This window comes from Scyliorhinus torazame, chromosome 26 (assembly GCF_047496885.1).
Source record: "Scyliorhinus torazame isolate Kashiwa2021f chromosome 26, sScyTor2.1, whole genome shotgun sequence".
NCBI classification, from domain to species: Eukaryota; Metazoa; Chordata; class Chondrichthyes; order Carcharhiniformes; family Scyliorhinidae; genus Scyliorhinus; species Scyliorhinus torazame.
The window spans coordinates 3409983-3434960 of NC_092732.1; the positions used below are offsets into that span (position 1 = coordinate 3409983).

Below are 24978 nucleotides of genomic sequence, written 5' to 3' on the forward strand. Positions count from 1 at the left end.
CGCTGAGCCGAGGGGTCGATTAAAATTACACCGGGGACTGGCCCGATCCGAAAACGGAGGCTTTGTCACAATAACGCCCAAAGGGCTCCCGAGAAGGTTTAACCGTCAACGCCAATGGAAAGGAGAGACAGCAAACGGGGCAAACGGCACACCACTCCGAGCCGGGAATACCCGATCACGACGGCCCCAATCCCGGCCGGCTCTAAATGCCTGATTCACGAGCCCCGGCTGACGGACTAATCAATGGGCCATCCCCGTGGATCCCGTGAGGGTTATGGCACCGCCCCTCCCCCGGCCCGAAGTCCGTACGTCCCTCTGCCTTTGAGGTGGAGGAGGTATCGTTCGTGCCCGAGGCGGCCGTGTTTCCAATGGTTGTGGGGCTGGGCCGGCGGGGGGGGGGGGTTCATGTGCCTGTCCAATAACCGCTTGAAAGTTCCCAAAGTGTCCGACCCCACTATCACAGCAGGCAGCCCATTCACACCCTAACCACTCTCTGGCTAAAGAACCTACCTCGGACATCCCTCCTGTATCTCCCACCATGAACCTTATAGTTATGCCCCCTTGTAACAGCTACATCCACCCGAGGAAATAGTCTCTGAACGTCCACTCTATCTATCCCCCTCATCATCTTATAAACGTCTATTAAGTCGCCTCCCATCCTCCTCCGCTCCAAAGAGAAAAGCCTAGCTCCCTCAACCTTTCCTCATAAGACCTACCCTGCAATCTAGGCAGCATCCTGGTAAATCTCTGCACCCCTTTCCAATGCTTCCACATCCTTCCGATAATGAGGTGACCAGGACTGCACACAATACTCCAAATGTGGTCTCACCAGGGTCCTGTACAGTTGCAGCATAAACCCGCGGCTCTTAAACTCAAACCCCCTGTTAATAAACGCTAACACACTTTCTTCACGGCTCTATCCACTTGGGTGGCAACCTCAGAGATCTGTGACATGAACTCCGAGATCTCTCTGTTCCTCCACATTCCTCTGAACCCTGCCGTTAACCTGTAATCCGCATTCAAATTTGTCCACAAATGAATCACCTCGCACTTATCAGGGTTAAACTCCATCTGCCACTTCTCAGCCAACTCTGCATCCTATCAATGTCTCTTTGCAGCCGACAACAGCCCTCCACCTCATCCACTGCTCCACCAATCCTGGTGCCGTCAGCTGGTTAGAATGTTGGTGGTTCGCGTGTCGATCGAGCGGGATCCTGGTTCGTGTCGAGCTTCTCTGTTTTCAATGCCTTTTCTTGGGTTTTCCACAAGTTATAAATACAGGTTATACACCTCGCAAAGCAAAGCACATAGGATCGGGGAAATATCCCCGGACGTGAGGGCCTTTCCTCCCCTCTCTTCTATCCCCTCCTCTTCAGAGATGACCTAATTAGGGTGGCGAACATTTTGACCTTTCTGCAGTTGCCTCTGATTCGGCGTTGCTCGTTTTCCCCTCCCTGTTGTTCTTCGCGTCCTCTCGCCGTGCTGCCTCGATTGTCACCCCTCTGCTCTGCCTCCCCCCTTCTCCTCCCTTCCACCCCCCTTGCCCCCTTCTTCACTGGATAGACATATGGACGATAAGGGAATAGTGTGGATGGGCTTTAGAGTGGTTTCACAGGTCGGCGCAACATCGAGGGCCGAAGGGCCTGTACTGCGCTGGAATGTTCTATGCTCCCCCCCCCATTCTTTCTTGCTGTGTTTTGCTACCTCACCTTGCTCCCCCCCCCCGCCCCCCCCTCAACCGGATCTCCCGCGTTTTCCTCTTTCTGTCTCGCCTGTCACCACACATCGAACTTACAGTGCAGAAGGAGGTCATTCAGCCCATCGAGTCTGCACCGGCTCTTGGAAAGAGCACCCCTACCCAAGCCCACACCTCCACCCTATCCCATAACCCAGTAACCCCACCCAACACTAAGGGCAATTTTGGTCACTAAGGGACAATTTATCATGGCCACTCCACCTAACCTGCACATCTTTGGACTGTGGGAGGAAACCGGAGCACCCGGAGGAAACCCACGCACACACGGGGAGGACGTGCAGACTCCGCACAGACAGTGACCCAAGCCGGAATCGAACCTGGGACCCTGGAGCTGTGAAAGCAATTGTGCTATCCACAATGCTACCGTGCTGCGATAGTTCCCTCTGCTTAGGATGTCTGCGCCCAGTAGCTCTTCTAATCGTGTCTGTCGTGGTGGTCGTGGGTACGTCCTTGTCTCCTTCCGCAGGAAGATTTTAAGCTGCAGGTATCTGAGTTTGCTTCCCGTAGCCAGGTGGAATCTGTCCGTCAGTTTGTCCAATATTGTGACCCTACCGTCAGTGCATAGGTCACTGACTGTCAGTGTCCCCCGCCCTGTCTCCACCTTGTAAAGGTGGCGTCGTGAGTGCTGCCTGTGGTTATTGCAGATGGGGGCTTTAGAACATAGAACATTTAACAATACAGCGCAGTACAGGCCCTTCGGCCCACGATGTTGCACCGAAACAAAAGCCATCTAACCTACACTATGCCATTTATCATCCATATGTTTATCCAATAAACTTTTAAATGCCCTCAATGTTGGCGAGTTCACTACTGTAGCAGGTAGGGCATTCCACGGCCTCACTACTCTTTGCGTAAAGAACCTACCTCTGACCTCTGTCCTATATCTATTACCCCTCAGTTTAAAGCTATGTCCCCTCGTGCCAGCCATTTCCATCCGCGGGAGAAGGCTCTCACTGTCCACCCTATCTAACCCCCTGATCATTTTGTATGCCTCTATTAAGTCTCCTCTTAACCTTCTCGCCAACGAAAACAACCTCAAGTCCATCAGCCTTTCCTCATAAGATTTTCCCTCCATACCAGGCAACATCCTGGTAAATCTCCTCTGCACCCGCTCCAAAGCCTCCACGTCCTTCCTATAATGCGGTGACCAGAACTGTACGCAATACTCCAAATGCGGCCGTACCAGAGTTTTGTACAGCTGCAACATGAACTCCCCACTCCGGAACTCAATCCCTCTACAAATAAAGGCCAACACTCCATAGGCCTTCTTCACAACCCGATCAACCTGGGTGGCAACTTTCAGGGATCTATGTTACATGGACACCTAGATCCCTCTGTTCATCCACACTTTCAAGAACTTTACACATTAGCCAAATATTCCGCATTCCTGTTATTCCTTCCAAAGTGAATCACCTCACACTTCTCTACATTAAACTCCATTTGCCACCTCTCAGCCCAGCTCTGCAGCTTATCTATGTCCCTCTGTAACCTGCTACATCCTTCCGCACTGTTGACAACACCACCGACTTTAGTATCGTCTGCAAATTTACTCACCCACCCTTTACGCCCTCCTCTAGGTCATTGATAAAAATGACAAACAGCAACGGCCCCAGAACAGATCCTTGTGGTACTCCACTTGTGACTGAACTCCATTCTGAACATTTCCCATCAACCACCACCCTCTGTCTTCTTTCAGCTAGCCATTTTCTGATCCACATCTCTAAATCACCCTCAATCCCCAGCCTCCGTATTTTCTGCAATAGCCTACCGTGGGGATCCTTATCAAACGCTTTGCTGAAATCCATATACACCACATCAACTGCTCTACCCTCGTCTACCTGTTCAGTCACCTTCTCAAAGAACTCAATAAGGTTTGTGAGGCATGACCTACCCTTCAACAAAGCCATGCTGACTGTCCCTGATCATATTATTCCTATCTAGATGATTATAAATCTTGTTCTTATAATCCCCTCCAAGACTTACCCACTACAGATGTGAGGCTCACCAGTCTACAGTTGCCGGGGTTGTCTCTACTCCCCTTTTTGAACAAAGGGACCACATTTGCTATCCTCCAGTCCTCTGGCACTATTCCTGTAGCCAATGATGACATAAAAATCAAAGCCAAAGGCCCAGCAATCTCTTCCCTGGCCTCCCAGAGAATCCTAGGATAAATCCCATCAGGCCCCGGGGACTTATCTATTTTCAGCCTGTCCAGAATTGCCAACACCTCTTCCCTACGTACCTCAATGCCATCTATTCTAATAGCCCGGGTCTCAGCATTCTCCTCCACAACATTATCTTTTTCCTGAGTGAATACTGACAAAAAATATTCATTTAGTATCTCGCCTATCTCTTCAGACTCCACACACAATTTCCCATCCCTGTCCTTGACTGGTCCTACTCTTTCCCTAGTCATTCGCTTATTCCTGACATACCTATAGAAAGCTTTTGAGTTTTCCTTGATCCTACCTGCCAAATACTTCTCATGTCCCCTCCTTGCTCGTCTTAGCTCTCTCTTTAGATCCTTCCTCGCTACCTTGTAACTATCCATCGCCCCAACTGAAACTTCACACCTCATCTTCACATAGGCCTCCTTCTTCCTCTTAACAAGAGATTCCACTTCATTGGTAAACCACGGTTCCCTCGCTCGACGCCGTCCTCCCTGCCTGACCGGTACATACTTATCAAGAACACGCAGTAGCTGTTGCTTGAACAAGCTCCACTTATCCAGTGTGCCCAAAACTTGCAGCCTACTTCGCCAACCTATCCCCCCAAGTCACGTCTAATGGCATCATAATTGTCCTTCCCCCAGCTATAACTCTTGCCCTGCGGTGTATACTTATCCCTTTCCATCATTAACGTAAACGTCACTGAATTGTTATCACTGTCCCCAAAGTGCTCTCCTACCTCCAAATCCAACACCTGGCCTGGTTCATTACCCAAAAGCAAATCCAACGTGGCCTCGCCTCTTGTTGGCCTGTCAACATATTGTGTCAGGAAACCCTCCTGCACACACTGTACAAAAAACGACCCATCTAATGTACTCGAACTATATCTTTTCCAGTCAATATTTGGAAAGTTAAAGTCTCCCATAATAACTACCCTGTTACTTTCGCTCTTATCCAGGATCATCCTCGCCATCCTTTCCTCTACATCCCTAGAACTATTTGGAGGCCTATAGAAAACTCCCAACAGGGTGACCTCTCCTTTCCTGTTTCTAACCTCAGCCCATACTACATCGGAAGATGAGTCCCCATCTAGCATCCTCTCCGCCACCGTAATACTGCTCTTGACTAGCAGCGCCACACCTCCCCCTCTTTTGCCTCCTTCTCTGAGCTTACTAAAACACCTAAACCCCGGAACCTGCAACATCCATTCCTGTCCCTGCTCTATCCATGTCTCCGAAATGGCCACAACATCGAAGTCCCAGGTACCAACCCATGCTGCCAGTTCCCCTACCACACGGAAGGGTTTAAACTAGTATGGCAGGGGGGCGGGCACGGGAGCAATAGGTCAGAAGGTGAGAGCATTGAGGGAGAACTAGGGAATAGGGACAGTGTGGCTCTGAGGCAGAGCAGACGGGGAGAAGTTGCTGAACACAGCGGGTCTGGTGGCCTGAAGTGCATATGTTTTAATGCAAGGAGCATTACGGGTAAGGCAGATGAACTTAGAGCTTGGATTACTACTTGGAACTATGATGTTGTTGCCATTACAGAGACCTGGTTGAGGGAAGGGCAGGATTGGCAGCTAAACGTTCCAGGATTTAGATGTTTCAGGCGGGATAGAGGGGGATGTAAAAGGGGAGGTGGAGTTGCGCTACTTGTTCGGGAGAATATCACAGCTATACTGCGAGAGGACACCTCAGAGGGCAGTGAGGCTATATGGGTAGAGATCAGGAATAAGAAGGGTGCAGTCACAATGTTGGGGGTATACTACAGGCCTCCCAACAGCCAGCGGGAGATAGAGGAGCAGATAGGTAGACAGATTTTGGAAAAGAGTAAAAACAACAGGGTTGTGGTGATGGGAGACTTCAACTTCCCCAATATTGACTGGGACTCACTTAGTGCCAGGGGCTTAGACGGGGCGGAGTTTGTAAGGAGCATCCAGGAGGGCTTCTTAAAACAATATGTAAACAGTCCAACTAGGGAAGGGGCGGTACTGGACCTGGTATTGGGGAATGAGCCCGGCCAGGTGGTAGATGTTTCAGTAGGGGAGCATTTCGGTAACAGTGACCACAATTCAGTAAGTTTTAAAGTACTAGTGGACAAGGATAAGAGTGGTCCGAGGATGAATGTACTAAATTGGGGGAAGGCTAATTATAACAATATTAGGCGGGAACTGAAGAACATAGATTGGGGGCGGATGTTTGAGGGCAAATCAACATCTGACATGTGGGAGGCTTTCAAGTATCAGTTGAAAGGAATACAGGACCGGCATGTTCCTGTGAGGAAGAAAGATAAATACGGCAATTTTCGGGAACCTTGGATGACGAGTGATATTGTAGGCCTCGTCAAAAAGAAAAAGGAGGCATTTGTCAGTGCTAAAAGGCTGGGAACAGACGAAGCCTGTGTGGCATATAAGGAAAGTAGGAAGGAACTTAAGCAAGGAGTCAGGAGGGCTAGAAGGGGTCACGAAAAGTCATTAGCAAATAGGGTTAAGGAAAATCCCAAGGCTTTTTACACGTACATAAAAAGCAAGAGGGTAGCCAGGGAAAGGGTTGGCCCACTGAAGGATAGGCAAGGGAATCTATGTGTGGAGCCAGAGGAAATGGGCGAGGTACTAAATGAATACTTTGCATCAGTATTCACCAAAGAGAAGAAATTGGTAGATGTTGAGTCTGGAGAAGGGGGTGTAGATAGCCTGGGTCACATTGTGATCCAAAAAGACGAGGTGTTGGGTGTCTTAAAAAATATTAAGGTAGATAAGTCCCCAGGGCCTGATGGGATCTACCCCAGAATACTGAAGGAGGCTGGAGAGGAAATTGCTGAGGCCTTGACAGAAATCTTTGGATCCTCGCTGTCTTCAGGGGATGTCCCGGAGGACTGGAGAATAGCCAATGTTGTTCCTCTGTTTAAGAAGGGTAGCAAGGATAATCCCGGGAACTACAGGCCGGTGAGCCTTACGTCAGTGGTAGGGAAATTACTGGAGAGAATTCTTAGAGACAGGATCTACTCCCATTTGGAAGCAAATGGACGTATTAGTGAGAGGCAGCACGGTTTTGTGAAGGGGAGGTCGTGTCTCACTAACTTGATAGAGTTTTTCGAGGAGGTCACTAAGATGATTGATGCAGGTAGGGCAGTAGATGTTGTCTATATGGACTTCAGTAAGGCCTTTGACAAGGTCCCTCATGGTAGACTAGTACAAAAGGTGAAGTCACACGGGATCAGGGGTGAACTGGCAAGGTGGATACAGAACTGGCTAGGCCATAGAAGGCAGAGGGTAGCAATGGAGGGATGCTTTTCTAATTGGAGGGCTGTGACCAGTGGTGTTCCACAGGGATCAGTGCTGGGACCTTTGCTCTTTGTAGTATATATAAATGATTTGGAGGGAAATGTAACTGGTCTGATTAGTAAGTTTGCAGACGATACAAAGGTTGGTGGAATTGCGGATAGCGATGAGGACTGTCTGAGGATACAGCAGGATTTAGATTGTCTGGAGACTTGGGCGGAGAGATGGCAGATGGAGTTTAATCCGGACAAATGTGAGCTAATGCATTTTGGAAGGTCTAATGCAGGTAGGGAATATACAGTGAATTGTAGAACCCTCAAGAGTATTGAAAGTCAAAGAGATCTAGGAGTACAGGTCCACAGGTCATTGAAAGGGGCAACACAGGTGGAGAAGGTAGTCAAGAAGGCATACGGCATGCTTGCCTTCATTGGCCGGGGCATTGAGTATAAGGATTGGCAAGTCATGTTGCAGCTGTATAGAACCTTAGTTAGGCCACACTTGGAGTATAGTGTTCAATTCTGGTCGCCACACTACCAGAAGGATGTGGAGGCTTTAGAGAGGGTGCAGAAGAGATTTACCAGAATGTTGCCTGGTATGGAGGGCATCAGCTATGAGGAGCGGTTGAATAAACTCGGTTTGTTCTCACTGGAACGAAGGAGGTTGAGGGGCGACCTGATAGAGGTATACAAAATTATGAGGGGCATAGACAGAGTGGATAGTCAGAGGCTTTTCCCCAGGGTAGAGGGGTCAATTACTAGGGGGCATAGGTTTAAGGTGAGAGGGGCAAGGTTTAGAGTAGATGTACGAGGCAAGTTTTTTACGCAGAGGGTAGTGGGTACCTGGAACTCGCTACCGGAGGAGGTAGTGGAAGCAGGGACGATAGGGACATTTAAGGGGCATCTTGACAAATATATGAATAGGATGGGAATAGAAGGATACGGACCCAGGAAGTGTAGAAGATTGTAGTTTAGTCGGGCAGCATGGTCGGCACGGGCTTGGAGGGCCGAAGGGCCTGTGCTGTACATTTCTTTGTTCTTTGTTCTTTGTACCTTGTTTCGTATACTCCTGGCATTGAAGTAGACACACTTCAAACCACCTACCTGAACACTGGCCCCCTCCTGCGACGTCAAATCTGTGCTCCTGACCTCTATACTCTCATTCTCCCGTACCCTAAAACTACAATCCAGGTTCCCATGCCCCTGCTGCATTAGGTTAAACCCCCCCCCAAAGAGCACTAACAAATCTCCCCCCCAGGATATTTGTGCCCCGCAGGTTCAGATGTAGACCATCCTGTCTGTAGAGGTCCCACCTTCCCCAGAAAGAGCCCCAGTTATCCAGAAATCTGAATCCCTCCCGCCTGCACCATCCCTGTAGCCACGTGTTTAATTGCTCTCTCTCCTTATTCCTCATCTCACTATCACGTGGCACGGGCAACAACCCAGAGATAACCACTCTGTTTGTTCTAGTTCTGAGCTTCCATCCTAGCTCCCTGAAAGCCTGCCTGACATCCTTGTCCCCTTTCCTACCTATGTCGTTCGTGGCAATGTGGACCACGACTTGGGGCTGCTCCCCCTCCCCCTTAAGGGCCTGGAAAACACGATCCGAGACATCACGTACCCTTGCACTTGGGAGGCAACATACCAAACGTGAGTCTCTCACGCTCCCACAAAATCTCCTATCCGTGCCCCTATCGAGCCCCCAATTACTAATGCTCTGCTCCTCTCCCCCCTTCCCTTCTGAGCAACAGGGACAGACTCCGTGCCAGAGGCCCGTACCCCATGGCTTACTCCTGGTAAGTCCCCCCCCCCACAAGTATCCAAAGCGGTATACTTGTTTCTCAGGGGAACGACCGCAGGGGATCCCTGCACTGACTGCTTCTTCCCAGTCCCTCTAACAGTTACCCATCTATCTCCAATCTTTGGTGTAACTAATTCCCTGAAGCTGCTAGCTATGACCCCCTCTGCCTCCCGAATGATCCGAAGTTCTTCCAACTCCAGCTCCAGTTCCCTAACTCGGTCTTGGAGGAGCAGGAGATGGCAGCACTTCCTGCAGGTAAAATCAGCAGGGACACTAACTGCATCCCTCACCTCAAACATCCTGCAGGAGGAACATTGCACTCCCTTCCCCGCCATCCCTCTAACTTCCAACCAAGATCTGGCTAATAAATAAATTTTTTAAAAATAAAATAAAATAATAATAATAAAATATGGTACTTACCTCAGACCAATGGGTCTTATTATTAGGTTAGAGGAGGAGGGCGGGTGGGAGACACTACACGTGTAGTGTCTCGGGTTTCCTCTCCACCAGAATTTATTGGTGTGGGGGGGGGGGGGGACCTTCCCAAAAGTCCGCGGGTCGAACTTCCGGTTCCCGCCTTAAAAAATACAAAAAAAATAAAACAGCGAAGAGGGACAGCAACGGGACCAGGTAAGTGTTTCAAACTTCAATACTCGCCCAGCGGCAGCCCCCGCACTCCGCTCCCGCTGAAACTCCAGGTGCTTTGTCGGACATTTCGTTCAGTCCGAATTGCTGCCGGAGTTGGTGCCAGGTCTGGAGGGTGGCGACCACCCCCGGGCTGCTGGAGTGTTTCCTGGGTGAGGATGGGAGTGCCGCCGTGGCGAGGGCCCGGAACGAGGTCCCCATGCAGGAGGCCTCCTCCGCGCGCACCCACTCGGCGCCTGGCTCCTTGATCCATCACACCACTCTCTCCGCTGTCGCTGCCCATTGGTAACCCCCAGGATGTGGATTGTGGGGATTCAGCGACGGTGATGCTATCGAATGTCAAGGGGGCGGTGGTTAGATCCTCCCTTGTTGGAGATGGTCATTGCCTGGCACTTGTGTGGGGCGAATGTAACTTGCCCCTTGTCAGCCCGAGCCTGGATATTGTCCGGGTCTTGCTGCATTTGGACACGGACTGATTCAGTAACTGAGGAGTCGCGAATGGTGCTGAGCATTGTGCAGTCATAGAACAGAGAACAATCCAGCACAGCAACAGGCCCTTCGGCCCTCCAAACCTGTCCCGGTCATGATACCAACCTTGGCCCAAACCCTCAGCCCTTCCTTGTGCCGTCTCCCTCTATACCCGTCCTGTCCGTGTGTTTGTCAAGATGCCTTTTGAACACCGTTAATGTATCGGCTCCCACAGCCTCCCCTGGCCACGCGTTCCAGACACTCACCACCCTCTGTGTAAAAAACCGGCCTCGCACATCTCCTCGAAACTTTGCCCCACGGACCTTAAACCTGTGCCCCCTGGTGACTGACCCCTCCACCCTGGGAAAGAGTGCCTGCCCATTCACTCTCTCCACGCCCCTCACAATCTTGTCGCCCTCTAGCAGGTCACCCCTCAGCCTCCGTTGTTCCAGTGAGAGTTTATCCAACCGCTCCTCATAGCTAATGCCCTCCATACCAGGCAACATCCTGGTAAATCTCTTCTCCACCCTCTCTAAAGCCTCCACATCCTTCTGGTAGTGTGGCGACCAGAATTGAACACTGTACTCCAAGTGTGGCCTAACTAAGGTTCTACACAGGGCAGCATGACTTTTCTATACTCAATGCCCTGGTCGATGAAGGCAAGCATGCCGTATGCGTTATTGACTATTAAAATATTACATTTTATAACTTCAGACCCAAACAAAACAGCTTACAATTACCCCTCAAACACATCTACTCAATTTCTCACTAAACAACGAGAAAATAAACATCCAGCTCTCAATCTATCTTACTGTGGGAGAATAGGGGACTTGGCATCAGGCAGATCAGAATTCAACTCCCCTCTTCCAAACCTTCTCCAAAACTGCGTCTCAAATGCTTTTCAATATATCTCTCCACCTTCCTTGACATCATCCGCCCCCCCCCCCAACCCCCAAGCTGCAAAACAAATTCTTTCTGCAGGCGGCAAAGCACATGAACTCCCCGGGGACTTCCCCTGTTGAACCACAGTCCATTAGCCCAGACTGAAAAACGCATTCCTTTCTCAGTTTCACCTTTAGTGTTTGTTAAGGAAGAGGACAAATAGGCGATAGCGGCGGAGACTGTGGACGTGGTAGGGTGGAAATTGAAAGGTCAGGAGGTTCTGGGAAGAGTGGATTGTGCTTTAGGTGGATACTGGTCCGGACGGTTGACATTCCAGGGTCAAGATCCCAGGATAATGGCAGTGGGGAGCGGGGGAAGACGGGCCTACTCCCGGAGGTCCCTGGGAGGCCCCCTTTGAGTACCGAGACACCACCGGCTGACCGGTCGAGGCGCAATGCGTCTCACCGTGTGTGCGCACCCAGAAGCCTTTCTGAGTAGGCCTCGTCGTTGGCCTCTTGGCCTGAATCGTCTGCAGCTGAACCGGGGAAGGGGGTGGGTGAGGGTAACCTCGCCCTCTGGGGAGTTGCTGCCTCTCTGTCTCTCTCTCACTCGACTCTTTGCCCCCTGCCCCCCAGTATCTCACCCTGCCTCCGGCCAAACCTCGGTACGAGGTCACCGTCCAAACTCCTATTGGCCGCAATCTCAGCAATGGCCATTCACAAAGGGCCGGCACAGGCGGGGGTAGGGAGAGGGGGAGGGGGGAGGGAGGCAATGGACACTGAGGTGCTCCTGTCCCCCCCCCTCACCACTGACCCCGATGATTCCTCTGCCGTCTGTCCCCGCCTGCGCGCCAACTTGTCCTGTGAGAGAGTTGACTCATTGCACGGGGATGTCGGCCTCCCAGGCTGTAGGCCCGGAGATTAGCCCACCCCCCAGATTGAATTTGATCCCCTCCCCCTCACCTTCCCCAGGACGCCCAGTTCAGGCAGCACCTCCCCCATCACAGCAGCAACCCGCTGAGTTCAAAAAAGATTCAACAGGAACCTTCAGGAGCTATGTATAGTTACGGTTTTGAGTCAGTGGAGTTGTGGGTCCCAGCATGAAAGGGCGACAAACGCGGGTTCGTTTGTTTTGCAAGAAGGTGTCAGCTGTTAACCATCAGGGGACGAGCGGAGCACAGAGCAGCAAATGGAGGCGAGGGTCCCTCCTGCAAAGAGCAGCACTTGCCGGGCCGGCGATCTCAACGTGTGACAGCACAGCCTTGCACGCCCTGCTAGGCCGAAGCCAGACTCGAGGCACTATTGCCCATCGAGACGCTGCCCCCCACTGTCTCAATCTCTCAGTACTGAGGGAGCGCCGCACTGTCGGAGGGTCAGTACTGAGGGAGTGTCGCACTGTGGGAGGGTCAGTACTGAGGGAGCGCCGCACTGTCAGAGGGTCAGTACTGAGGGAGCGCCGCACTGTGGGAGGGTCAGTACTGAGGGAGCGCTGCACTGTCAGAGGGTCAGTACTGAGGGAGTGCCACACTGTCAGAGGGTCAGTACTGAGGGAGTGCCGCACTGTCAGAGGGTCAGTGCTGAGGGAGTGCCGCACTGTCAGAGGGTCAGTACTGACGGAGTGCCGCACTGTCAGAGGGTCAGTACTGAGGGGGTGCCGCACTGTCAGAGGGTCAGTACTGAGGGAGTGCCGCACTGTGGGAGGGTCAGTACTGAGTGAGCGCCGCACTGTCAGAGGGTCAGTACTGAGGGAGTGCCGCACTGTGGGAGGGTCAGTACTGAGGGAGTGCTGCACTGTCAGAGGGTCAGTACTGAGGGAGTGCCGCACTGTCAGAGGGTCAGTACTGAGGGAGTGCCGCACTGTCAGAGTGTCAGTACTGAGGGAGTGCCACACTGTCAAAGTGTCAGTACTGAGGGAGCACAGCACTGTCAGAGTGTCAGTACTGAGGGAGCGCCGCACTGTCAGAGGGTCAGTGCTGAGGGAGCAAAGCACTGTCAGAGGGTCAGTACTGAGGGAGCCGCACTGTTGGAGGGTCAGTACTGAGGGGGCGTCGCACTGTCAGAGGGTCAGTACTGAGGGAGCCGCACTGTCGGAGGGTCAGTACTGAGGGGGCTCGGCACTGTGGGAGAGTCAGTACTGAGGGAGTGCCGCACTGTCAGAGGGTCAGTACTGAGGGAGCGCCGCACTGTGGGAGGGTCAGTACTGAGGGAGTGCCGCACTGTGGGAGGGTCAGTACTGAGGGAGCGCCGCGCTGTCAGAGGGTCAGTACTGAGGGAGTGCCGCACTGTGGGAGGGTCAGTACTGAGGGAGCTCCGCACTGTGGGAGGGTCAGTACTGAGGGAATGCCACACTGTCGGAGGGTCAGTACTGAGGGAGTGCCGCACTGTCAGAGGGTCAGTATTGAGGGAGTGCCGCACTGTCAGAGGGTCAGTACTGAGGGAGTGCCGCACTGTCGGAGGGTCAGTACTGAGGGATTGCCACACTGTCGGAGGGTCAGTACTGAGGGAGTGCCGCACTGTGGGAGGGTCAGTGCTGAGGGAGTGCCGCACTGTCGGAGGGTCAGTACTGAGGGAGTGCCGCACTGTGGGAGGGTCAGTACTGAGGGAGTGCCGCACTGTGGGAGGGTCAGTACTGAGGGAGTGCCGCACTGTGGGAGGGTCAGTGCTGAGGGAGTGCCGCACTGTCGGAGGGTCAGTACTGAGGGAGTGACGCACTGTCAGAGGGTCAGTACTGAGGGAGCGCCGCACTGTCGGAGGGTCAGTACTGAGGGAGTGCTGCACTGTCGGAGGGTCAGTGCCGGGGGAGCGCCGCACTGTGGGAGGGTCATAGAACATAGAACATAGAACGATACAGCGCAGTACAGGCCCTTCGGCCCACGATGTTGCACCGAAACAAAAGCCATCTCACCTACACTATGCCATTATCATCCATATGCTTATCCAATAAACTTTTAAATGCCCTCAATGTTGGCGAGTTCACTACTGTAGCAGGTAGGGCATTCCACGGCCTCACTACTCTTTGCGTAAAGAACCTACCTCTGACCTCTGTCCTATATCTATTACCCCTCAGTTTAAAGCTATGTCCCCTCGTGCCAGCCATTTCCATCCGCGGGAGAAGGCTCTCACTGTCCACCCTATCCAACTCCCTGATCATTTTGTATGCCTCTATTAATTCTCCTCTTAACCTTCTCTCTAACGAAAACAACCTCAAGTCCATCAGCCTTTCCTCATAAGATTTTCCCTCCATACCAGGCAACATCCTGGCAAATCTCCTCTGCACCCGCTCCAAAGCCTCCACGTCCTTCCTATAATGCGGTGACCAGAACTGTACGCAATACTCCAAATGCGGCCGTACCAGAGTTCTGTACAGCTGCAACATGACCTCCTGACTCCGGAACTCAATCCCTCGACCAATAAAGGCCAACACTCCATAGGCCTTCTTCACAACCCTATCAACCTGGGTGGCAACTTTCAGGGATCTATGTACATGGACACCTAGATCCCTCTCTTCATCCACACTTCCAAGAACTTTACCATTAGCCAAATATCCGCATTCCTGTTATTCCTTCCAAAGTGAATCACCTCACACTTCTCTACATTAAACTCCATTTGCCACCTCTCAGCCCAGCTCTGCAGCTTATCTATATCCCTCTGTAACCTGCTACATCCTTCCACACTGTCGACAACACCACCGACTATAGTGTCGTCTGCAAATTTACTCACCCACCCTTCTGCGCCTTCCTCTAGGTCATTGATAAAAATGACAAACAGCAACGGCCCCAGAACAGATACTTGTGGTACTCCACTTGTAACTGAACTCCATTCTGAACATTTCCCATCAACCACCACCCTCTGTCTTCTTTCAGCTAGCCAATTTCTGATCCACATCTCTAAATCACGCTCTATCCCCAGCCTCCGTATTTTCTGCAGCACTGAGGGAGCACCGCAATGTGGGAGGGTCAGTACTGAGGGAGCACCGCACTGTCGGAGGGTCAGTACTGAGGGAGAACCGCACTGTCGGAGGGTCAGTACTGAGGGAGAACCGCACTGTCAGAGGGTCAGTACTGAGAGAGCCGCACTGTCGGAGGGTCAGCACTGAGGGAGCACCGTACTGTCGGAGGGTCAGTATTGAGGGAACGCCGCACTGTCAGAGGGTCAGTACTGAGGGAGCACCGCACTGTGTGAGGGTCAGTACTGAGGGGGCACCGCACTGTGGGATGGTCAGTACTGAGGGAGCCCCGCACTGTGGGAGGGTCAGTGCTGAGAGAGTGCCGCACTGTCAGAGGGTCAGTACTGAGGGAGTGCCGCACTGTCAGAGGGTCAGTACTGAGGGGGCACCGCACTGTGTGAGGGTCAGTACTGAGGGAGCACCGCACTGTGTGAGGGTCAGTACTGAGCGAGCACCGCACTGTGGGACGGTCAGTGCTGAGGGAGTGCTGCACTGTCGGAGGGTCAGTACTGAGGGAGCTCCGCACTGTCGGAGGGTCAGTACTGAGGGTGAACTGCACTGTGGGAGGGTCAGTACTGAGAGAGCGCCGCACTGTGGGAGGGTCAGTACTGAGGGGGCTCCTCACTGTGGGAGGGTCAGTACTGAGGGAGTGCCGCACTGTCAGAGGGTCAGTACTGAGGAAGTGCCGCACTGTCAGAGGGTCAGTATTGAGGGAGCGCCGCACTGTCGGAGGGTCAGTACTGAGGGAGCTCCTCACTGTGTGAGGGTCAGTACTGAGGGAGCGCCGCACTGTGGGAGGGTCAGTACTGAGGGAGCGCCGTACTGTCAGAGGGTCAGTACTGAGTGAGTGCCGCACTGTCAGAGGGTCAGTACTGAGGGAGTGCCGCACTGTGGTAGGGTCAGTACTGAGGGAGTGCCGCACTGTCAGAGGGTCAGTGCTGAGGGAGCACCGCACTGTCAGAGGGTCAGTACTGAGGGAGCCGCACTGTCGGAGGGTCAGTACTGAGGGAGTGCCGCACTGTCAGAGGGTCAGTACTGAGGGAGCGCCGCACTGTGGGAGGGTCAGTATTGAGGGAGCGCTGCACTGTGGGAGGGTCAGTACTGAGGGAGTGCCGCACTGTGGGAGGGTCAGTACTGAGGGAGCGCCGCACTGTCAGAGGGTCAGTACTGAGGGAGTGCTGCACTGTCGGAGGGTCAGTACTGAGGGAGCGCCGCACTGTGGGAGGGTCAGTACTTAGGGATGCCGCACTGTCGGAGGGTCAGTACTGAGGGAGTGCCGCACTGTCGGAGGGTCAGTACTGAGGGAGCGCCGCACTGTGGGAGGGTCAGTACTTAGGGAGCCGCACTGTCGGAGGGTCAGTACTGAGGGGGCTCCGCACTGTGGGAGGGTCAGTACTGAGGGAGCGCCGCACTGTGGGAGGGTCAGTACTGAGGGAGTGCCGCACTGTCAGAGGGTCAGTACTGAGGGAGCGCCGCACTGTCAGAGGGTTAGTACTGAGGGGGTGCTGCACTGTCAGAGGGTCAGTACTGAGGAAGCGCCGCACTGTCAGAGGGTCAGTACTGAGGGAGTGCCGCACTGTCAGAGGGTCAGTGCTGAGGGAGCTCCGCACTGTCAGAGGGTCAGTACTGAGGGAGTGCTGCACTGTCAGAGGGTCAGTGTTGAGAGAGTGCCGCACAGTGGGAGGGTCAGTACTGAGGGAGTGCCGCACTGTCAGAGGGTCAGTACTGAGGGAGTGCCGCACTGTCGGAGTGTCAGTACTGAGGGAGTGCCGCACTGTCAGAGGGTCAGTGCTGAGGGAGCACCGCACTGTCAGAGGGTCAGTACTGAGGGAGCCGCACTGTCGGAGGGTCAGTACTGAGGGAGTGCCGCACTGTCAGAGGGTCAGTACTGAGGGAGCGCCGCACTGTGGGAGGGTCAGTATTGAGGGAGCGCTGCACTGTGGGAGGGTCAGTACTGAGGGAGTGCCGCACTGTGGGAGGGTCAGTACTGAGGGAGCGCCGCACTGTCAGAGGGTCAGTACTGAGGGAGTGCTGCACTGTCGGAGGGTCAGTACTGAGGGAGTGCCACACTGTCGGAGGGTCAGTACTGAGGGAGCGCCGCACTGTGGGAGGGTCAGTACTTAGGGAGCCGCACTGTCGGAGGGTCAGTACTGAGGGGGCTCCGCACTGTGGGAGGGTCAGTACTGAGGGAGCGCCGCACTGTGGGAGGGTCAGTACTGAGGGAGTGCCGCACTGTCAGAGGGTCAGTACTGAGGGAGCGCCGCACTGTCAGAGGGTTAGTACTGAGGGGGTGCTGCACTGTCAGAGGGTCAGTACTGAGGAAGCGCCGCACTGTCAGAGGGTCAGTACTGAGGGAGTGCTGCACTGTCAGAGGGTCAGTGTTGAGAGAGTGCCGCACAGTGGGAGGGTCAGTACTGAGGGAGTGCCGCACTGTCAGAGGGTCAGTACTGAGGGAGTGCCGCACTGTCGGAGTGTCAGTACTGAGGGAGTGCTGCACTGTCAGAGGGTCAGTGCTGAGGGAGCGCCGCACTGTCAGAGGGTCAGTACTAAGGGAGTGCCGCACTGTCAGAGGGTCAGTTCTGAGGGAGCGCCGCACTGTCAGAGGGTCAGTTCTGAGGGAGTGCCGCACTGTCAGAGGGTCAGTGCTGAGAGAGTGCCGCACTGTGGGAGGGTCAGTACTGAGGGAGTGCCGCACTGTCAGAGGGTCAGTTCTGAGGGAGCGCCGCACTGTCAGAGGGTCAGTACTGAGGGAGTGCCGCACTGTCGGAGTGTCAGTACTGAGGTAGCGCCGCACTGTCAGAGGGTCTGTACTGAGGGAGCGCTGCACTGTGGGAGGGTCAGTACTGAGGGAGCACCGCACTGTGGGAGGGTCAGTGCTGAGGGAGCTCCGCACTGTCGGAGGGTCAGTACTGAGGGAGCTCCGCACTGTCGGAGGGTCAGTACTGAGGGAGCTCCGCACTGTGGGAGGGTCAGGACTGAGGGAGCGCCGCACTTTGGGAGGGTCAGTACTGAGGGAGTGCCGCACTGTCAGAGGGTCAGTACTGAGGGAGCCCCGCACTGTGTGAGGGTCAGGACTGAGGGAGCCCCGCATTGTAGGAGGGTCAGGACTGAGGGAGCCCCGCATTGTGGGAGGGTCAGGACTGAGGGAGCCCCGCATTGTGGGAGGGTCAGGACTGAGGGAGTGCCGCACTGTCAGAGGGTCAGTACTGAGGGAGCTCCGCACTGTCAGAGGGTCAGTACTGAGGGAGTGCCGCATTGTCAGAGGGTCAGTACTGAGGGAGCTCCGCACTGTCAGAGGGTCAGTACTGAGGGAGTGCCGCACTGTCAGAGGGTCAGTACTGAGGGAGCTCCGCACTGTCAGAGGGTCAGTATTGAGGGAGTGCCGCACTGTCAGAGGGTCAGTATTGAGGGAGTGCTGCACTGTGGGAGGGTCAGGACTGAGGGAGCCCCGCACTGTCGGAGGGTCAGTACTGAGGGAGTGCTGCACTGTCAGAGGGTCGGTACTGAGGGAGTGCTGCACTGTCAGAGGGTCGGTACTGAGGGAGCGCCGCACTGTCAGAGGGTCAGTACTGAGGGAGCGCCGCACTGTGGGAGTGTCAGCGCTGAGGGAGCGCCGCACTGTCAGGAGGTCAGTACTGAGGGAGCGCCGCACTGTGGGAGGGTCAGTACTGAGGGAGCGCCGCACTGTCGGAGGGTCAGTACTGAGGATCGCCGCACTGTCAGAGGGTCAGTACTGAGGGAGCGCTGCACTGTCACAGGGTCAGTACTGAGGGAGCGCCGCACTGTGGGAGGGTCAGTACTGAGGGAGCGCCGCACTGTGGGAGGGTCAGTACTGAGGGAGTGCCGCACTGTCGGAGGGTCAGTACTGAGGGAGTGCCGCACTGTCGGATGGTCAGTACTGAGGGAGCGCCGCACTGTGGGAGGGTCAGTACTGAGGGAGCGCTGCACTCTCAGAGGGTCAGTACTGAGGGAGCGCCGCACTGTCAGAGGGTCAGTACTGAGGGAGTGCCGCACTGTCAGAGGGTCAGTACTGAGGGAGCGCCGCACTCTGGGAGGGTCAGTACTGAGGGAGCGCCGCACTGTCGGAGGGTCAGTACTGAGGGAGTGCTGCACTGTCAGAGGGTCAGTACTGATGGAGCGCCGCACTGTCGGAGGGTCAGTACTGATGGAGCGCCGCACTGTCAGAGGGTCAGTACTGAGGGAGTGCCGCACTGTCAGAGGGTCAGTACTGATGGAGCGCCGCACTGTCGGAGGGTCAGTACTGATGGAGCGCCGCACTGTCAGAGGGTCAGTACTGAGGGAGCGCTGCACTGTCAGAGGGTCAGTACTGAGGGAGCGCCGCACTGTCAGAGGGTCAGTACTGAGGGAGCGCCGCACTGTCGGAGGGTCAGTACTGAGGGAGTGCCGCACTGTGGGAGGGTCAGTACTGAGGGAGCGCCGCACTGTCAGAGGGTCAGTACTGAGGGAGCGCCGCACTGTGGGAGGGTCAGTACTGAGGGAGTGCTGCACTGTCAGAGGGTCAGTACTGAGGGAGCGCCGCACTGTGGGAGGGTCAGTACTGAGGGAGTGCTGCACTGTCGGAGGGTCAGTACTGAGGGAGCGCCGCACTGTGGGAGGGTCAGTACTGAGGGAGCGCTGCACTGTGGGAGTGTCAGTACTGAGGGAGTGCCGCACTGTGGGATGGTCAGTACTGAGGGAGTGCCGCACTGTGGGAGGGTCAGTACTGAGGGAGTGCTGCACTGTGGGATGGTCAGTACTGAGGGAGTGCTGCACTGTGGGAGTGTCAGTACTGAGGGAGCGCCGCACTGTCAGAGGGTCAGTACTGAGGGAGCGCTGCACTGTGGGAGGGTCAGTACTGAGGGAGTGCCGCACTGTCAGCGGGTCAGTACTGAGGGAGTGCCGCACTGTCAGAGGGTCAGTACTGAGGGAGCGCCGCACTGTGGGAGGGTCAGTACTGAGGGAGCACCGCACTGTGGGAGGGTCAGTGCTGAGGGAGTGCCGCACTGTCGGAGGGTCAGTACTGAGGGAGCGCCGCACTGTCAGAGGGTCAGTACTGAGGGAGCGCCGCACTGTCAGAGGGTCAGTACTGAGGGAGTACCGCACTGTGGGAGGGTCAGTACTGAGGGAGCACCGCACTGTGGGAGGGTCAGTACTGAGGGAGCGCCGCACTGTCGGAGGGTCAGTACTGAGAGAGTGCAGCACTGTGGGAGGGTCAGTACTGAGGGAGTGCAGCACTGTCGGAGGGTCAGTACTGAGGGAGTGCAGCACTGTCAGAGGGTCAGTTCTGAGGGAGCGCCGCACTGTGGGAGGGTCAGTACTGAGGGAGCGCCGCACTGTGGGAGGGTCAGTACTGAGGGAGCGCCGCACTGTGGGAGGGTCAGTACTGAGGGAGCGCCGCACTGTGGGAGGGTCAGTACTGAGGGAGTGCCGCACTGTCAGAGGGTCAGTACTGAGGGAGCGCCGCACTGTGGGAGGGTCAGTACTGAGGGAGCGCCGCACTGTCGGAGGGTCAGTACTGAGGGAGCGCCGCACTGTGGGAGGGTCAGTACTGAGGGAGCGCCGCACTGTCGGAGGGTCAGTACTGAGGGAGTGCCGCACTGTCAGAGGGTCAGTACTGAGGGAGCACCGCACTGTGGGAGGGTCAGTACTGAGGGAGCGCCGCACTGTGGGAGGGTCAGTACTGAGGGAGCGCCGCACTGTGGGAGTGTCAGTACTGAGGGAGTGCCGCACTGTGGGAGGGTCAGCACTGAGTGAGCGGCGCACTGTCAGAGGGTCAGTACTGAGGGAGCGCCGCACTGTGGGAGGGTCAGTACTGAGGGAGTGCCGCACTGTCATTCGGAACCGTTGTCCATCCCTTTGTGGCCTACCAATTGGGCACCCTCAGTACTGACCCTCGGACGATGAGGGGGCGGAGCCGGGACTGGGGCTAATCGGACAGATGTTTCAAAGAGGCAGCAGTGACACGATGGCCTCTTTCTGTGCTGTAAGATTTTAGCCATCCGACCTATAAACTCTGAACTCCAGGTGTCACCGCGCTGATCCCTGGGAAGGACCGCTCGTCAGAGTGAAGGTGTCGAGCCCTGGCCTCACCCACACCCCCTCCCCTCTCTGCCTCACTGATCTCCTCACGCTGCCTTCTTCTCTGAACCCACTGCAGGGATGAGGGGCAGTACCGTGACTGATCGACTGCAGGAGCTGCACCCAGACACTCTGACCCCTTCAGGATGAGCCTGACAGACGATCGGGACGTCCTGCGCTGGCCCGGGGAGCCTCCCGATGCCCAGACCCCAGACGATGGACTTTGCTCACCCTGCTTCCACGGCTTCGCCTCCAGACGGTAAGTGGAGGGAGTCACCGTTCAGCCCGACCCCTCACCGGCATTCAGGGTCACAGGGCTCCACCCTCACTGGGTTCAGGGTTCAGGCTCACTGGGGTTCGGGGCTCAGGTTCACTGTCTTTTGGATTACTGGGGTTCAGGGGTCACGGTGTCAGTGGGGATTCAGGGTTCACGGTGTCAGTGGGGGGGTCAGGGGTCACTGTGTCAGTGGAAGTTCAGCGTTCACACGGTCAGTGGGGGTTCAGGGTTCACAGGGTCAGTGGGGTTCAGGGTTCACAGGTCAGTGGGGGTTCAGGGTTCACAGTGTCAGTGAGGATTCATGGTTCACAGGTCAGTGGGGGTTCAGGGTTCACGGAGTCAGTGGGGTTCAGGGTTCATGGTGACAGTGGGGGTTCAGGGTTCACAAGGGTCAGTGGGGGTTCAGGGTTCACGGTGTCAGTGGGTGTTCAGGGGTCACAAGGGTCAGTGGGGGTTCAGGGGTCACGGTGTCAGTGGAGGTTCATGGTCGGGGATTCAGGGTTCACGGTGTCAGTGAGAGTTCAGGGTTCACACGGTCAGTGGGGGTTCAGGGGTCACGGTGTCAGTGGAGGTTCATGGTCGGGGATTCAGGGTTCACGGTGTCAGTGAGAGTTCAGGGTTCACACGGTCAGTGGGGGTTCAGGGTTCACAGTGTCAGTGGGGGTTCAGGGCTCACAGTATCAGTGGGGATTCATGGTTCACGGTGTCTGTGGGGGTTCGGGGTTCACAGTGTCTGTGGAGTTCAGAGTTCACGGGGTCAGTGGGGGTTCAGGGTTCAGGATTCACGGTGTCTGTGGGGGTTCAGGAGGCACCGTGTCAGTGGGGGTTCAGGGTTCACGGTGTCAGTGGGGGTTCAGGGTTCACAGTGTCTGTGGGGGTTCAGAAGGCACCGTGTCAGTGGGGGTTCAGGGGTCACAGTATCAATGGGGTTCAGGATTCACGGTGTCTGTGGGGGTTCAGGGTTCACAGTGTCAGTGGGGGTTCAGGGCTCACAGTGTCAGTGGGGGGTTCGGGGTTCACGGTGTCAGTAGGGGTTCAGGGGTCACGATGTCAGTGGAGGTTCAGGGTTCACAGTATCAATGGGGATTCAGGATTCACAGTGTCTGTGGGGTTCAGGGTTCACAGTGTCTATGGGGTTCAGGGTTCACGGTGTCAATGGGGGTTCAGGGTCCACAGTCTCAGTGGGGGGTTCGGGGTTCACGGTGTCAGTAGGGGTTCAGGGTTCACGATGTCAGTGGGGGGTCAGGGTTCACGTGTCAGTAGTGGGTTCAGGGTTCACTGTGTCAGTGGTGTTCAGGGTTCACAGGGTCAATGGGGTTCAGGGTTCACGGTGTCTGTGGGGGGTCAGAGTTCACGGTATCAATGAGGGGTCAGGGTTCACAGTGTCTGTGGGGGTTCAGGGTTCACGGTGTCAGTGGGGGCTCAGGGTCCACAGTGTCTGTGGAGGTTCAGGGTTCACGGTGTCAGTGGGGGGGGTCAGAGTTAACGGTGTCAGTGGGGGGTCATGGTTCACAGTGTCTGTGGGGGTTCAGGGTTCACGGTGTCAGTGTGGGGGGGTGTCAGAGTTAACGGTGTCAGTGGGGGGTCAGGGTTCACAGTGTCTGTGGGGGTTCAGGGTTCACGGTGTCAGTGAGGGTTCATGGTTCACATGGCCAGTGGGGGTTAGGGGTCACGGTGTCAGTGGGGGTTCAGGGTTCACATGGTCAGTGTGGGGTCAGGGTTCACAGTGTCTGTGAAGGTGAAGGGTTCACAGTGTCAGTGGGGGTCAGAGTTCACAGTGTCTGTCGAGATTCAGGGTACACGGTGTCAGTGGGGGTCAGAGTTCACGGTGTCTGTGGTGGTTCAGGGTTCACGGTGTCAGTGAGGGTTCATGGTTCACATGGTCAGTGGGGGGTCAGGGTTCACAGTGCCTGTGGGGGTTCAGGGTTCACGGTGTCAGTGGAGGTTCAGGGTTCACGGTGTCAGTGTGGGTTCATGGTTCACATGGTCAGTGTGGGGTCAGGGGTCACTGTGTCTGTGGAGGTTCAGGGTTCACGGTGTCAGTGTGGGGGGGTGTCAGAGTTAACGGTGTCAGTGGGGGGTCAGGGTTCACAGTGTCTGTGGGGGTTCAGGGTTCACGGTGTCAGTGAGGGTTCATGGTTCACATGGCCAGTGGGGGTTAGGGGTCACGGTGTCAGTGGGGGTTCAGGGTTCACATGGTCAGTGTGGGGTCAGGGTTCACAGCGTCTGTGAAAGTTAAGGGTTCACAGTGTCAGTGGGGGTCAGAGTTCACAGTGTCTGTCGAGATTCAGGGTACACGGTGTCAGTGAGGGTTCATGGTTCACATGGTCAGTGGGGATCAGGGTTCGCAGTGCCTGTGGGGGTTCAGGGTTCACGGTGTCAGTGGAGGTGCAGGGTTCACGGTGTCAGTGTGGGTTCATGGTTCACATGGTCAGTGTGGGGTCAGGGGTCACTGTCAGTGGAGGTGCAGGGTTCACGGTGACAGTGAGGATTCATGGTTCACATGGTCAGTGGGGGGTCAGGGGTCACTGTGTCAGTGGAGGTTCAGGGTTTACACGGTCAGTGGGGGTCAGGGTTCACAGTGTCTGTGGGGATTCAGGGTTCACGGTGTCAGTGGGGGGTCAGGGGTCACTGTGTCAGTGGAGGTTCAGGGTTCACATGGTCAGTGGGGGTCAGGGTTCACAGTGTCTGTGGGGATTCAGGGTTCACGGTGTCAGTGGGGGGGTCAGGGGTCACTGTGTCAGTGGAAGTTCAGGGTTCACACGGTCAGTGGGGGGTCAGGGTTCACAGTGTCAGTGGGGGGTCAGGGTTCACAGTCTCTGTGGGGATTCAAGGTTCACGGTGTCAGTGGGGGGGTTAGGGGTCACTGTGGCAGTGGGGGTTCAGGGTTCACGGTGTCAGTGGGGGTCAGAGTTTACGGTGTCTGTAGTGGTTCAGGGTTCACGGTGTCAGTGAGGGTTCATGGTTCACATGGTCAGTGGGGGGTCAGGGTTCACAGTGCCTGTCGGGGTTCAGGGTTCACGGTGTCAGTGGAGGTTCAGGGTTCACGGTGTCAGTGTGGGTTCATGGTTCACATGGTCAGTGTGGGGTCAGGGGTCACTGTGTCAGTGGAGGTGCAGGGTTCACACGGTCAGTGGGGGTCAGGGTTCACAGTGTCTGTGGGGATTCAGGGTTCACGGTGTCAGTGGTGGGGTCAGGGGTCACTGTGTCAGTGGAGGTGCAGGGTTCACACGGTCAGTGGGGGTCAGGGTTCACAGTGTCTGTGGGGATTCAGGGTTCACGGTGTCAGTGGGGGGGTCAGGGGTCACTGTGGCAGTGGGGGTTCAGGGTTCACACGGTCAGTGAGGGGTCAGGGTCACTATGGGCAGTAAGTTTTGATGTTTCCCCCACAGGGAGGCGGAGTGTCTGCTCCAGGGGCAGCCGCGTGGATCCTTCCTGCTTCGGTTGAGTGAAAGTCAGTCGGCAATAGTGCTGTCGTACAGGTAAATCCCTGACCCTGCAACGCACTCTGACCCTTACTGACCCCGCAGCATACTCTAGCCCTCACTGACCCCACAGCACACTCTGACCCTCACTGACCCCACAGTGCACTCTGACCCTCACTGACCCCACAGCACACTCTGACCCTCACTGACCCCACAGTGCACTCTGACCCTCACTGACCCCACAGCACACTCTGACC

General features: G+C 55.5%; 1 long non-coding RNA gene across 1 annotated transcript in view; it reads left to right on the top strand.

Moving 5' to 3' along the window:
- LOC140403040 (uncharacterized) overlaps window positions 1–24778 on the top strand; it is a 25074-nt gene extending 296 nt beyond the window's left edge. Inside the window, exons 2-3 of the long non-coding RNA XR_011938217.1 lie at window positions 21099–21278; window positions 24689–24778. This is a non-coding gene — a long non-coding RNA (uncharacterized lncRNA). The remainder of the gene's footprint in view (window positions 1–21098; window positions 21279–24688) is intronic.
- The last annotated feature ends 200 nt before the right edge of the window (window positions 24779–24978 follow it).